Source organism: Pseudonaja textilis, chromosome 2 (assembly GCF_049901715.1).
Source record: "Pseudonaja textilis isolate UNSWEBS1 chromosome 2, rPseTex1.2, whole genome shotgun sequence".
NCBI classification, from domain to species: domain Eukaryota; kingdom Metazoa; phylum Chordata; class Lepidosauria; order Squamata; family Elapidae; genus Pseudonaja; species Pseudonaja textilis.
Genome location: NC_141991.1, coordinates 218,228,233 through 218,243,809, shown reverse-complemented (window position 1 = coordinate 218,243,809; position 15,577 = coordinate 218,228,233). Strand labels below are relative to the sequence as shown.

The window sequence follows — 15,577 nt, the reverse complement described above, 5'->3', positions numbered from 1 at the left end:
ACCTTTTGGTTTGGATGGCTACCAAAGCTGCTTTTGAGACCCCATAGACATTTGTTTTTATAAATGAGATCAGAGACTGAAACAAACAAATTAAGGACCATAATATTTATTGATTTACTGATATGGTTTATTTATTAAAACATATCTGCTCTTTTCATTGATGTGACTCTTGGTAACACATTAAAAATAATAAAAAGAACAATATCAGTGCAACAAAGAACCTACAATAGATGCAGAGAATAAAGCCTGAACAATTGGTAGGACAATGACAATGTCCAGATGTTGACAATTTGTTGACAATTGTCAACATGTGGGCATTGTCATTGTTGATTGGCGAATGTCAATTCTGAAGTTACTTTCTGCATTTTTAAGCTGTATTCTTTTCCATTCATATGTATAGATACAAGTGGCAATTAATCTAACACATTCACAATTTGCATATGTTATGTTATATGTTACATAAAGCTAATTTGCTTTTATGATGCAATTAATGATTGGTATCAGGTGTCAACTTTGGATCTAACTGTATATCTTCGATCAGTATTTCTTAACTTCTGCAACTTTGAGATTTGTGGACTTCAGCTCCCATAGTTACTCAGACAGCAAGAAATCTTCACATCTTAAAGTTGCCAAGGTTGAGAAACTGCCTTAGACTAACTGAATGTATAAAAATTTTCAATCCAAGTACCTTGTCCTGAATGGCTACGTAAAGTAACATTCTTATAGTAGTTTCCTGTTTCCTTAAAGGCAGATGAATCCAGGTCAGTTCCAGGAAATTCTGAGAGAGATTTTCTCATACCTGACCAGCATTTCCATTAATGCTGGTAGAAGCATGGAATTAGAGTATTCCATGTGCTTGATATATTACACCTAAAAGAATCCTGTCCTCTGTGAAAGTTCATGATGTACCATGATATAGGAATGATTGTGTATGCTGAACCCTGATGGTAAGCAGCTTGAGCATGGGTCAAAGGTTGAAACTGATAAGACATTATAAAAATGCCAACTGAAAATTTATGTTGTAGCATTCAGGAAGAGAAAAAATATTAATTTTTTCAGTGATTGCATCTGATTTGGGGCTGTACAGAGAAGACAACATTATTGCCTTGATGCATTGCACAATCTTTTCCTCAATCGGTTTTTTGAGTCTCTGTTGTTTGTAGTGCTTCAGTGTGCTCAGAATTGGTTTAGATTATGATGGGTAACATGCGTTTTACAAAAAACAATAATTTCTTCTGTCTTGGCGTGCCAAATGGTGAGAGTTTACACATACATGGCCTCTATAGCAGGGGTTTCCAACCTTGGCAACTTTAAGACTTGTGGACTTCAACTCCCAGAAGCTGGCCAAGGAACCCTCTGGGAGTTGAAGTCCACAAGTCTTAAAGTTGCCAAGGTTGGAGACTCCTGCTCTATAGCAACAATTGGCTTCCTTCAAGTAATCTCAATGTCTCTGAGTGATATGTCACAACACTGTTACAGAACAAAGATGGCAATCCCGAAACAATGCCTGCTATCACAATAGTGACACCCCTATTATTCTAATTTGCACCAGGGGCTTCAAAACAAAGTCACATTTTAGATTTAGTGGTTAAAAAAATGTTTGAGTCATCAATGGTACTTATGAATATTGCAGTGGATCTTTTTGTGTTGCATGCTATATTTGAATTGAATTAATATGATAAATAAATCTATCAGAATCTTTAAAGTACATTGATTTAACATCTTGTTTCTGCTTACTTGGTTTGATCACAAATGCTTTACAACATATATGAGCACAGGAGGTAGATGGCAAAGCTCAAAGCAAATGCATTGAAACATTTGAACAGCTATTAATGGAATTCTTTCCTCAGGTGTATTCCCAGCTCTCTGTATGATTCTGCTGAGCTTGGTTACTTACATCCCTAGAAATAAAATAAAATAAAAACTAGAGTAAATGAAAGGTTAAACAGGCAGAAGACTAAGGCAAAGATAATGCACACCTACAATAAGCTCAGTCTATTACACTGATCTTGCAATATAGTAGAACTCCCTAGGAAATTCTTATTCTTCACATTTTGAAAAAATGGTTAAGACATCAACATCTTTGTAAGAGTTAAGGAAAAAGAGCATTAGAAAATGCAAAATGCTAATAATAAACCAAAGATCTACAGTCACTAAAAGAACAATAACATTTTTGTTGCTGGCATGTATTACAGAGTAGTGACTCTTTTCACAATAAATTCAAGATATCTGTTATCAGTATTTGTGCTTTCAAATCATGAAACTGTTGGAACTTTGCACTGACATATTGTTTTTTTGTGATTTGTAAAGTGCCATATAAATGAGTTAATCTCTATTGTTTCGCTTTTTAAAAGATATAGTTTATCTTAATTTGTAGTAAGATTTGAATACAGACATATTTAACACATCTAGGTGTATTCAAGTTGATTGCCTCCATAACATTTAAGGTATGTTAAGATATTTAAAAAGCATATTCACTTTGCTATAGATATTAAAATGTACACTCAGACACATAGAGAAACAAGTAAAAACTGGGAAATAAAATGAGATTTTTCTTCCCCTTTCCATATTTTGAATAGTATTTGATTACAATCTGGAACTATGCAAATCCTTCAGAGGAAGGAACACATGAAGCACCTCTCTTGAAATAAACAAAATAGATGTAGCTTTTCAAGGTTTTTTTCATTTTCTGCGCTATACAGTAGAATTACATGTTTGGGTTTTTGTTTTCTTTTTTATATAAACTTTTTTATAATTTTTATATATATATACTTTCTTTTTTGTATGAATAAATGCTATTTATTATAGATAGCATGCAGGTAGGATATAGTTGTGGGGCATGCGTAATCATCATCATCATTATCATCCCCAGAAAAAAACTCAATATCCAACCAATAATGGAATGACAATTAAAAACACATAAAATAAGACAAGGCAACTTGGTCAAAAAGAATCTTGTCATACCATTAAAACAAACATCCAAGAAAAACATAATATGGGCTCCTCGGGATTGGGAACACAGCCAGGTCTTGAGGGCTTTTTTGAACCTCATGGATACCATGAATTTCTCTGGGAGAAGCTCTTTAAGAGGGCAAGGACAGCAATTAATTATTTGTTTTTGGATGCCACTAAGAATCTTTTCAGTTGCAGTTTGATAGAAATAATAATAGCAAATTCTGAGCAAGGAGTAAGGCATGAATATGTGATATCCACCTGGCTGTTTAATATGTTTATGGATAGTTATACAGTGAATGCGTATGATGATGTTAAATTTAATTTGGGATGTGATAGTACCTGTAGATAACTTTAGATAGATAGATAAGATAGCCTCCTCCCAGAAGGTAACAAGGAAAACAGGCCATGAAGAGGACGTACAATGTCCCAGACAATATTGCGGACCATGCTCAAGCATCGCTTACATGCTATGTCCTGGATAGACGAAGGTGAACTGCCAATGATCTTCTCTGCCATCCTACCACTCTATGTACCTCCTTCCTGTCTGAAGCAGTAATGCTTCCAAACTGTATGAACCTTCTACGATATTCTTCACTAATAACCTGAGTTATTTTAAAGAATTATTAAACTGACTAATGCAGAGGTATATAAGAACCTGAAAATTAGTCTGTCAAAACTCAAGGTAGTTGTGCTTCATGGGAACATGAAGAGAACAATTGCAAGTTGTAAATAAACATTAAAAAGCAAAGCAAAAGAATTGATATGTGAGTAGAATGCTTATTAAATATGGAAAATTGGGATATTTTAGAATGTGCAAATGTTAGAAATATAATGGGAGGTACATTGTCTTCTGCAAGAAATAAATGTTTGTTGAAAGGTATATGTAAGACTGTGTTCCTGGCTACTTAGAAATGAGAACTGAGTATGATTACAGTAGGAACTTCAGAAGCATGTGTGTGGTAAAACAAGAAGGGATACAATCAAGAATGAATGGGTGCTGAATGAATATGGAATGATTATAAAAGTGATTGACCAGAATAAAAGAAATACTAGAAGAATTAAATTGCAAATTATTTGAAAGGAGAGTGACTGGGCTGAGAGGAAGGGGAAGAGTAAGAAAGTTGTAGATAGACAATATTTGCAATGAACTCTAAGACAATAAATTTTCTATCATATATAAGCAGTAAGATCTACATGCAATACTTTGTAAAGTAGACTGTCTCTGACTTTCTATTCGTGGATTTCTGGTTATTGCTATTATTTCATTCTTGCTTCTAGAACAGGGGTGTCAAACTCGATTTTATTGAGGGCCACATCAGAGTTGTGCTTAACCTTGGGGTCCTGGGCGGGGGGTGGCCAGGGTGGACATGGCCAGCTTGACAACACTCATGTCGGTGGTGTTATGGCAGCCCAAGCACTCAGCCAGCAAAAATGGGCTCCCAAGCTCCGTTTCCAGCTGCGATAGCCTCCTGCAACTCTCTGCCAGAAAAAAAACGGAGCTGAGAAGGGCCATGCACAGCCCTCATGAGCTCCATTTCCAGCTGCAACAGCCTCCTGCAATCCTCTGTCGGGGAAAATGAAGCCCAGGAAGAAAGCACGTGGCCCTCCTGAGCTCCATTTTTCTGGCAGAGGCACCACAGTCAGGTGCTTTGCTGTTTCCAGGGCAACCCTGTGGATGAGATCTAAGCATCCCACAGGCTGGATGCAGCCTGTCAGCCTGCATTTGACATCCCTGTTCTAGAAGATCAGGGCAATCTGATCTTTGTCTCTTTCCCTGTCCACTACTGTCCTATACAATCCAATTATGAGTATCTTGATCCTGACTTGACTTTACCTTACCTTTGGAAGTCACTAGAAGTATAATATATACTCAGGTAGATCTAGGAAATTTGTTTACTTTATAATGTATTTATAATTTCAGTGTTCATGGCTGCTTCCTTATACATGACACTCCTAGTTATTAGCTTCTTTGAAAAATATGATCCTGTGATGGGCAAACTGTTGAGTATGAAAGAGAGAACAATAACATACCTGTCTTATGACATGCAAAATGAATTGATTAATGTTCTTTTTAACTCTGTCAGGGATGGAATCATAAAATGTATAAGGAAAGGTCAATTTTTCTTTATAATCATGTCTACAACCCAAGATATTATTTAAAAGGTCAGCTTAACTAGGTGATTGACAATGTAACTACAGATAGCCATCAAGTGAGTATTGCCTGAGTATAAAGAGTCCTTCTGTGGCTTTTTGGAAGTAGATCACTCAGGAGCTGCTTGACACATAGAATTTTAAGCACCTTTGGAAATAATGGACTGGACACAGCAAAATAGACCAAGGTTATAATGGAACTGGAACAATGAGTGGACTGTAGATTGGTGTCAAAGCTAGAATTATAGTAGATAATCAAGACTTACACGCATCCATTGTGCTGCTGACAGTCTCACTTTCATCCTGAACAATGCTATGTGTCAGCTGTTCCAGAAGTGAGAAGCTTCTTTGGAGTTGTTGAATGTCTTCACCGTTATTTGGCCCAGAGTGAATGATGTCATTCATCTTTCCTATAGGTGATATTTCAGTCCAAAATTATACTGAAGGCATTGTGTATGGCAAGATGGTTGCCACTCTTTCAGACCCACAGACTCTACACACAGTCAGAAATCATCTTACTGAATCCTGTAAGAAAGACAGAATGTGTTGTTATTGAGGCTGTTCAACACACAAAAGTAGTGGATGCTCTGGTGCACATCCAAAGAGAAGATAAGGGAGAAAAGAAAACCACCCTTTTGTTTGTTCCATGGCCTGCTCCTCACTAGCTTACCTATAGTACAGGGGTGTCAAACTTGCTGTCTGTGGGCCAGTTTCATCATGTGCTGGCCCCACTCGGTTTAGCGAAGGGGAAAAAGTCCTGATACGTCTCATGATGCTGCTGTGATGCCGCTGTAACGCTGAGGGTTTGATACTCCCTGCTATAGTACTTAGAAAAAAACACAATTTATTGCTTAAATTAAAATTTAAAATACTCAATTGCTTGTTTAAACTCATGTGAGGTTTAGCATGATTGCACCTGTGCTGCTTTTGCATGCAGTTTGCATGATACGAGAAGTCCATCTTGCTTTCTTCTACTTTACTTTCTACACCTGCTTCAGAATGAAAATACATGGAGCCAGGAGACTGACCTTGAAGAAGGAATATAGAAACCATGCAGAAGAATGGCAAAAGAAATGTGTTAAATCCAAAAAAGCTGTGTTATTAAGAGACTCTCAGCCTGCCAACTTTTCAAAGAGGGAAAGAAGGAAAAACACTGATAGACTTGCAAGATTCTTTTATTGCAGCCTATCTTGATAAAATATTGTTCTATAGTTGTTATGCAGATCCTGTCTACTTTGAAAGACTGATAGAAAATGAATACGAATTTATTTGTTCTTGGTCTGAAAAAAAAACAATTGTAATGCTATGCACATATGTGCAGACTGAAGGATATTTCTAAAGTTAATAAATCATTGTTTTGAAAATGTTGGGAAAAACATGGAAACAGTTCATCCCAAAAAGTGTGCACATCAGTATTTTGAAACACTCATGCTCTCATTATCAACTTCCAACTGACTGAGACAGTTCAAATCAACCATGACATACTGTAATAAGATCTCAGGAGCCCATGGCAGACCCCACACATGTTTCTTAACCACCTTGACCCATCTCTAATTTTAGTTTAAAGTGAAACACTTAGTAGCAGCCTGGGTGCCTATTTCTACTTGAATCATTATTTGATGCTGCAGCTGTTGAGCAGCCAAAATCCTGATCCAGGTGAAGTGTGTAAACAGTTGTCAAACAAATTCTGAACCCAATATTTACTTTTTCATTTAATTGGTATGCAAATGGAGAGACAAGGTAGCATTTGTGCTTGAGACAGTTGTCACTTCAAATTCTGGTAACATTCATTATCATGCTTACAGATGTTTTTTCATACCTAACATCTGCCAATACCATCTAGACCCCAGGAAGTCATCAAATGTGTGCAAACTTCCTTTTTGTCTCGCTCTTACTCTCTGTTATCTACTCCACGCACACTAATTTTGTGCATCTGAGGCCTCTGTTTGCCAGAATTATGCCTACTTCCTAACACCTCTGCCTCCAGAGCTTTAGATTTCAAATTGAACAGACACAGAGCCAATTTATCACAGGATGACATATGTCATGTTCATGGTATAACTAGAGGGACTGCTCTATACACTATATTTATCCTTTTGTTGTCAGCTTGGATGAAGACTACATAGGTAATAATTATATTTATAAATCATAGAACATATACTTAACTGATGAAACTGTAAGCTGTTTCCTACAAAACCCAGAAGTGGACAACAGGCAGTATAGCATTCATAGAGTTAAAAAGAACTACTAAATCATTACTTTTCTCCCAAAATAAAATCAATCAATTTCTTAATGTCTTCTGTACTTTTCATGTTCCCTTAACAGTAAACAAAGTAGCAGTCAAGAAATATACCACAGATTAGCACCTAGCAAAGCAGCCATGAAGACTTTGAAAACTATTATATATTTAGATGCCATGAGATGTCTGTATCTACAAATATCAGAATATTGCAAGCCATCATATTCCCTGTGGCCCTCTATGGAAGCAAAAGTTGGACTTGGAAGAAGTAAATAGGAAAAGTATTGAAGCTTTTGGACATTGGACAAGGCTCCCGAGAACACCATGAACAGCTAAGAAAACAAACCAATGGATCAAATGAATCAACCCAGAGTTCTTACTTGGGGCACAAATGAGTAAGTTCAATTTATTTTGAACATATCATATGAAGGTCTAACTCTCTGGATAAGATTGTAATGCTAGAAAAGTTAAAGAACAGAAGAGGATGACCAGCAGTAAGGTGGGTAATGGAGATAAGGGTACAGTTGAAAAACGTGAAAGGCCAGGTTAGGGATAGATTATCATGGAGCAAATCTATCTATGCGATTACAAAGAACTGAAAATGATTTGATGCCACATCACTCAATTAATTTCATATTCTTTACTATATGCACAGATGGAAAAATTTGATACTATTTACTATGAAGGAATGGTTATTGAAGTTGACAGATTTTGCGGAAATGACTTTAGTGAAAAAAACTACATTTATTGGTTACTAGAAGCTTCTTATCAACTTTTTGCATAAAAATAAAAAAAAATGAACTTAATATGTGTATTAAGATATAATCTTAAAAGAGAGAAGTTAAAATATATTCATACTTAAAATTGCTGTGAAGAATAAAGGAAATTATTTCTTTATATTCCTTTTCATTGTTTCCTATTTTTTCTTTAACTTTTTTCTTTTCTTGCATTTCTTGCAATTTCTTTGATTTTTTTCCTTTCTCTTTCTTACTTTATATTAGTTTGTGTTAGTTTTTATCTTCCTGTTTAAGTGTTTTAATAAAAATTATAGGCAAAAAATCATTCCATTTCATATTCTCGTTAAAGAAGGTATAAAAACTGAAGTTCTGGAAGAAGAAATTTTGGGAAGCTTTACAGATAAAATGATTCTATCTTCCACTAAAGATGAAAAAAATATATAAGGCTTTTACATTTTTACTACTAGTAGCCAAGGTACTTTTTACGGAATCAATTTATCCAGTAATATAATAAAACAGATTTCTGATATATTTCCTTTCCTGTTGAAAACTACAGACTTTATGGAGATACTGGATTAACTGGTCTAGAAGTCAGAACATGGAGAAGAGGTGGCCTGGGCATCATGGAAAGAAAAGGCTGCTAATACTTTTTCAGTTGTCATTCATTACAACTGCAGCAGCTGTTGGAAACACTGTAGCAAAACATTTGGGAAAAAATGAGCTACTTCCATTGCTAATATTTAGTTTCACCTTGACAAACTGAAAACATATGTTTTTCTCTGAGATACAATTTGTGAAATAGTATCTCATCCCTACCCCCAGTAGAGAATTTTGAAGGCCAGTTGTACATAGCATTTATCTCTGTGGTATTTCTAGTATGAGAAATGTTCTTTACAGAAAGGACAAGTTGCACTTGCTGCTTTATACATAACCCGCCTTGGCTTCCAATTTGTTTCTATGCACAATTCAAAGTGCTGAGTATTATCTACTAATACCTAAATCACTTGAGATGAGCTTATTTGAAGGACCCTCTTTTCCCACAGGTATCTCTGCCTATGCTCTGAATTCAGCATATGAGGATATGCATTCATCTTTAAAAAAAAAATGGCTGGTAAGAATATAAATGGGCCTTTGCCTATTGTTTTCCTTGGTTTCATCTCTCCATACAATTTTGATTGGTAGAGCTAACTAACAAAACACAGTTGTTTGAATCCATGATTTTTTCACTAGAAACCAATTTCAGGGGAAAAAAAGGTTAATTGATGCTACATTTTTGTTTGAAGATGTATTGCCCACTTACCCATCTTTCATAAACTCCAGTTTTATACATGCACACATATAAAACTATGTATATACATAGACACAGCACAATCCGCTGTACATAAGCATGCAAATAAAATGCTCAGAATCATTTGTTGCTGCTGAGAAACAACAGTTTGAAGTGTCCTTTTTGTGAATGTGGGGCTTGGACACAACTTGCCTAAGAAAATGAGCACAAATCCCATAATCCATACTTGTCTTATACAAACACAGCCTCTGTCATACGCACTGACTCCTTGACTCCCCCTAATTACCATTAGATTTACTTTTACTGTATCTGTTTGAAGCCATCCAGTGGCCTTCCAGATTTCAAGCATCTATTGGCACTATAGGCCAGTGGTCAGCAACCAGTGGGCCAGGGGCCACTGGTGGTCCGCGAGAAAATTTTGGTGGTGTGCAGAAAAATGTCACCTCCAAAGCATCCTCCCCTCAAAGCAGTTAACAAGGCTGCACCATCCACATGCATTGTGAACAACACAAGGCAATGAAGGGAGGGGGGAAGGGTGGAGGGGGGGAAGTTGCCCCACACACCCCACGTGCCTCAACTGGCCACCAGGGTGCTTCTTTCCACTTCTTTCTTCTTCTGCTTTAGACTGCAGACAAGGAAAGCAGCAAAAGTCTTTCTTTCTTACCCCCAAACTCTGCAGGAAATGAGTCTTTGGAACCCTGCAAGGCATCCTGCTCCAAGAGACTGCACTGGCATGACAAGTTTCACAAAGACTCATTTCTGGGGGAGTTTTGGGGAAGAAAAAGAAAGACTTCTGCTGCTTCTGCTGCTTTCCTTGCATGAAGCCAAAAGTCTCTCTCTCTCTCTCTCTCTCTCTCTCTCTCTCTCTCTCTCTCTCCCCAAGAATGGAGCTGGAGACGGTATCCTGCAATCCCAAATAAAGAATGATCAATTGGTAGGAAAATGGGGTGGGAAATTTTCCTGCAGACTTTTTTTGGATTTTCCCAAGGTCTCTGGTCCACGGGATTTAAAATTATGAATTTGGTGGTCCCTGAAGTCCAAAAGGTTGGTGACCCTTGCTATAGGTAACCTCACTGACTCTTCTAGTGTGAGCTGGCTACACAGCATGACCAAACCCCCATTAGAAATGAAACTTTTGATGTCCTGTTCATATGCTGATGACCTATTACAGACAGTATAGAAGTTTACAATACAACATTGGCAATCAGGAGGAGCCCATGAAATTTTATTTAATTTTCTCAATGCATTTCTCAATAGGTATAGACTCAATGTACAGATACTTTGGGACTGGATTATATAAGCTTTAATACCTGGGATGCAAGATACATTCTGTAGGAGACAAGCCTCAACACCATTCATTATTCTTCCGCAAGTGCACCCACTTTATTTGCTTGCCAAATATGCAGACTGAGCTGATGTGCTTTGAAAAGGAGAAGCAAAGATCAGCTCCCCATTGATTTGGTGACTGCACAATCAATCTTATTCCTGGAGCTTAGTTTCCTACAAAAAACCACTATCTAATGTAAAATCAAAACTTTCCTGCTAGAAAAAAAAAACATTATTTATGAACCATATTAATTTTGTGAATAACTTTTTATTGTGTAGCAAGATGATTTGCTGATTGAGAAGTTCATTTCCTCTGCAAGGGCAGATGTCAATTCTTATGTAGTTTCTTGCTCCACTTGTCATTCTGCCAAGTTTCTGGCCAGTAATCTCCTTGGACTATTGCATACTCTCCCTCTCTCCTCCTCACAGAAATCTTGGGATCCAGTTCATGTAGCTTTACTGTACATTTTTATGAGTCTGGGGCCAACATGAATGGTTCTTAATTGGTTAAGATTCTTCATGTTTTTTTCCCAGACAGCTTACCTGTTCATTTTCTGGTTCAAGTTTTATCCAATCTTTGTCAGAAGTCCAAATTCTGAAGAGTTTTGGGGAAGACTTTAACTTTTGGAATGCAAAGCTCTCCCTGTCCTCTACTCATAATTCATGGTCAGATGAATAAATGAAGAATATAATGTTACAGATGAAGGCAAATATATGCGCCCCAGGATAATATTGCAAGACCCAATCTAGATCAGTCACTGGGAGCAGAGGTTTTGTTTTCCTAGCTTTTGGAGTTGTGCTGGAGCCCATCCTCAGGGAACCTCTCTCTTTATTCTGATGAGAAGCCTCACCTATCTTGATCAAGAGCACTGGGAGTTTTGTTTTTAATGAACAAATTCCATGACCTGAAAAAGATTTAAATCTATTGCTCTGAGGTAATCTTTTTCAGGTCATGGAATTTGTTCATTAAAAACAAAACTCCCAGTGCTCTTGATCAAGATAGGTGAGGCTTATGAATGCCAGGGGGCATTGGAATTGAAGGGCCCAAAGAATTGTGTCAAAATGGGAACACTTAGTGTATTTGAGGTTTCCCCTACTTAGTCCCCTGTGGAGAATTCCCCCCACCTCAAATCCTGGTAAAGAGAAGGGTAGAAAAAACCTGTTTGTAAGTATCCAGAGGGAAAACACATAGATACCTGCAGCTATGCACTTCTGCCTCTGCTTTATTTCTTCAGGGGTGTTTATAGCAATCTTTCTAAGTAATTAAGTGAGGGAGGAGCTCTTATCACAAGGGACTAAATCAGAGAGGGAGTAGGGGAAAGTCACTTTTCTAGAGACTAAGGCTTAATCCTCTGTTGAAAATCCCTGCCCCTCTTTTGTCCCTCTCATATAAGTTTTTGTTCTTCCTTTACTTGTAACACCTACTCAAATATTTACCAAACTCTAGGGTTCCATGCAATTCAGTTTGAACCTCCAAACTTAATTTCATTTTTATCTAAACTATCAACAATAAACTGATCCAATCCTTTACTTATGATTGAGTTTATTGACAATGATTCAGTTCATGGCTTCAAATATTTCAGACTACCTATGACTATCACCCACACCTAGTGATGAATGTTTCTAGGCCTCCCCCCCGCATTTCAGATACTTTCTTTCAGGAACTTAAAGCCTTCTTGAGGATCAGCTGGATCACACCAAGACTTCCCCATTCCATTGACAAAAGTCCACCCTCCATTGCAGTAGATTACATGTGGCTTTTAATCTAATTCTCCCATCCTAAAAATCTGGGTTCTATGTCTGTTTTCCTTTTCCTCAATGAGCTGTGATTAACTATTGCAAAATAAGTCCTTTTACTTTACAAAAATATGTTTCTGCTTATTGGGGCCAAATTTTTATTTTTATTTCCTATTGAAACATTTGTTGTGCTAACTGGAGCCAAATGTTGATCTTGTTCAAAGTGATAATGTCCTCCTGCTCCATATTGCCAAAATTGATTTTTGCCCATGTGAAATTGCTTCTACTCAAAGCTGCCAAATATTGTGTGATTGATTTCATCTGAGGTGATCATATCATTTAGTTGTCCACAGCTACTCCTGATAGTTAATGACAACCGACTTTTACATGGAAGCTACCTCCTAATGGGAAGTTTTATTATATGGACTCCTGATTTACTGTTTTTTTTCCCCCCTGCTCTCATATTCAATTAAGTTGGATTTTATTGTATTGCATGTATTAGGTTTTAAAAGTCTGCCTTGGTGAACATTTGTAGGACCAAAATGCAGCATATAAATGACATACAATAAAGTAAATCATAATCTTGAGAAGCTTGTGGTATTTCCTAAGACGCTAACTGGTTGAAATGCCAACTTATCTTCAGGCTCAGACTTCATAACATGATTCATAGCTGATTTGGCTGCAACTTTTCAATTTCAGTTCATGATTCATTCTGAATTGTTAAAATTAGTCATTTATGATATCAAGACATGTGAACAAATGAACCTTCTTCTCCTTTCAGGTCATTTATAAATTTGGTATTTTCAATGAATTATGTGAATTCACATTATTTATCTTCCCATGTACATAGAGAGCCACAGTTGAATCATAGGCAGAGAAAGGATTCTCCCAAACTTATCACGCAGTAAAAAAAGACTTTGTAAGATTTGTAATTTCAGATTTGCAAGACTCTGTTAATGTAACATGCTTCCTGTCTGGACTACATGGGAGGCTGACACAGGCCCAAAGTCATCAGCCAGCTTTCATACTGAGAGATATTTATGGCCTCCAGCTGTATTAGTGCATTTATAATAATCTTTAGCAAGCTCAGGCTGATACCAATTGGAGGTTTACTATTTCTATAAGAAAAAAGCACGTGAAACCAATAATGAAAGTTGACATAGGCTTGGGTACAAAAGTTGAAAGCCTTTTTCTCTCCTGATAAAGTCCTGATCATACACATTCCAAGGACAAGTACATCAGAGCAAGTAACATTAACAATAATAGTATATGTAAGCATTCTGTGCTTGGGGCAGAATTTGATTCTTTTTTAAGGACAATAAAAGTGCCCGTATTAGTAGTTAAGGCAGAACATTCAAACTACAAGCACTGACAGAGTTCTAGAAACCTCCCTGAACATCGTACAAATGCCAGCAGAAAATCTAGTCATATTTGAACAAAACAATATACTTTTTAGTCTAGCACCTGGTTAGAAATTTCCTGTGATGAGAAGTGTCTTTCTTCTTCTTTCAATAAACAAGGCAAACCTTGTGAAGTTCTGAGTGCTTTAAACTCTGCAACAAGCAAACTGCTCATTTCCTTTTCCCAGACCAGATGGGCTGGGACAATAAGCAGGGAAAGTTTACCTCCTGCCAGCCAGCACATCTCTGCTTCCTTTCTGAAACAATAAAGCTTCACTGTGAATTTTCCACCAAATACTCTAGAGGGGAGACAAAAGAAATGGATAACAACTGAAACCCAATGATTAGCACTGTTCCTGCCTTCTCATGTACTGTCAGCACATTTTGATATTTTGGTGTCTGTGTTTGTACAGACACAAAATATCTCAGCCCTAACCTTATTTTTTTCACTAAAATGTGAATGGGAAATTGATTGACTTAAATATTTATGCCAGATCTTTTTAATGGCAAAACAATACATAGTTGTGTCCATAAGCAAAATTATAGCCAGAATTTAATTGTTTTACTAATATCTGCATTTTTATTTATTTATTTTTAGCAATGTTTTACTTTCCTAAATATGGGTAGAGATTATCTACACTAATCAATCGGATAATGGTAACACAAACTGCTGAGACCTATGGGAAGGGAAATCTTCAAGTGAAAATATCAACTGATTAAACACTACATATTAATTTCAATTATGTCAGTCAAGCAGGTTTAAAAGCATATTTAAAGCATATTTATGCTTTAAATAACGGTTGACTACCATCTTCATCATATATGTAAGTAATTTATGTTACATACAATATAGATAGCCCTTGCTGAACAACTAGTCGCTTAGTATTCATTTGAAGTTATGACAGACCCATGATCCCATTTCAAAGTTGTAGCTCTTGCAGTACCCCAAAGTCATTCACCCTTATGACTGACTGCAAGGAACTCATAGATCTCTAGGAAGCATTCAAACCTGTTCTCCAGACTAATTTTTAACCACACTGTCCTATAAAAAAACATAATATTTCTGTATATTGTGTTCTTTTCTTATTTGGAAGTAAGACTCATAATGGGAAAGGATAATAGATAAATAAATAAACTAATAACATTGTACTTTGCTTCTCCCACCCCCCTTTTGGGGTGGTCCAATAGAAAGAAATTATGATCCATCTATCACAAGGGTGTCAACCTTACATTGTCAGGGCATCATTATGTGACATATTGGGACTTTTTTTCCCTTTCACTAAACCGGGCATGGGCATGGCCAACAGGTGACGCATCTGGCCCATGGGCTGGGAGCTTGACAGATCTGATCTATAAGAAGAAGAAGAATTTTTAAGGGAAGAAATATAATCATTGAAAGTTACCCATTTCTCTTTTTGTTCGCCAATGCTAACTATGTTCTTGTTACTTAGAATGTGCATTTATGCATCATAAAGCAAATGAATCTTGAGTTCATTTTAACAAAATCTGGATCTAATCCATATACACTACACCTGGATATCTACAACAAAATTAGCCAAATATTTTGAAATCTCATTAATGTGGTAAAATTATGCTCATTTAATACTTCTATTGAATATACAGGACTCCAACATTTAATACCAATAATTGATATCCTTATTTATGTAACCTTTGTTATATTTTATTAATTTTAACTAATTAATAAAATTTATTCTAAAATTTGTGAATCACAATCATTGTTTTC

General features: G+C 36.5%; 1 long non-coding RNA gene across 1 annotated transcript in view; it reads left to right on the top strand.

Moving 5' to 3' along the window:
• LOC148127367 (uncharacterized) overlaps positions 1-8,177 on the top strand; it is a 152,659-nt gene extending 144,482 nt beyond the window's left edge. The window contains exon 3 of the long non-coding RNA XR_015742258.1: positions 7,432-8,177. This is a non-coding gene — a long non-coding RNA (uncharacterized LOC148127367). The remainder of the gene's footprint in view (positions 1-7,431) is intronic.
• Positions 8,178-15,577: the final 7,400 nt, after the last annotated feature.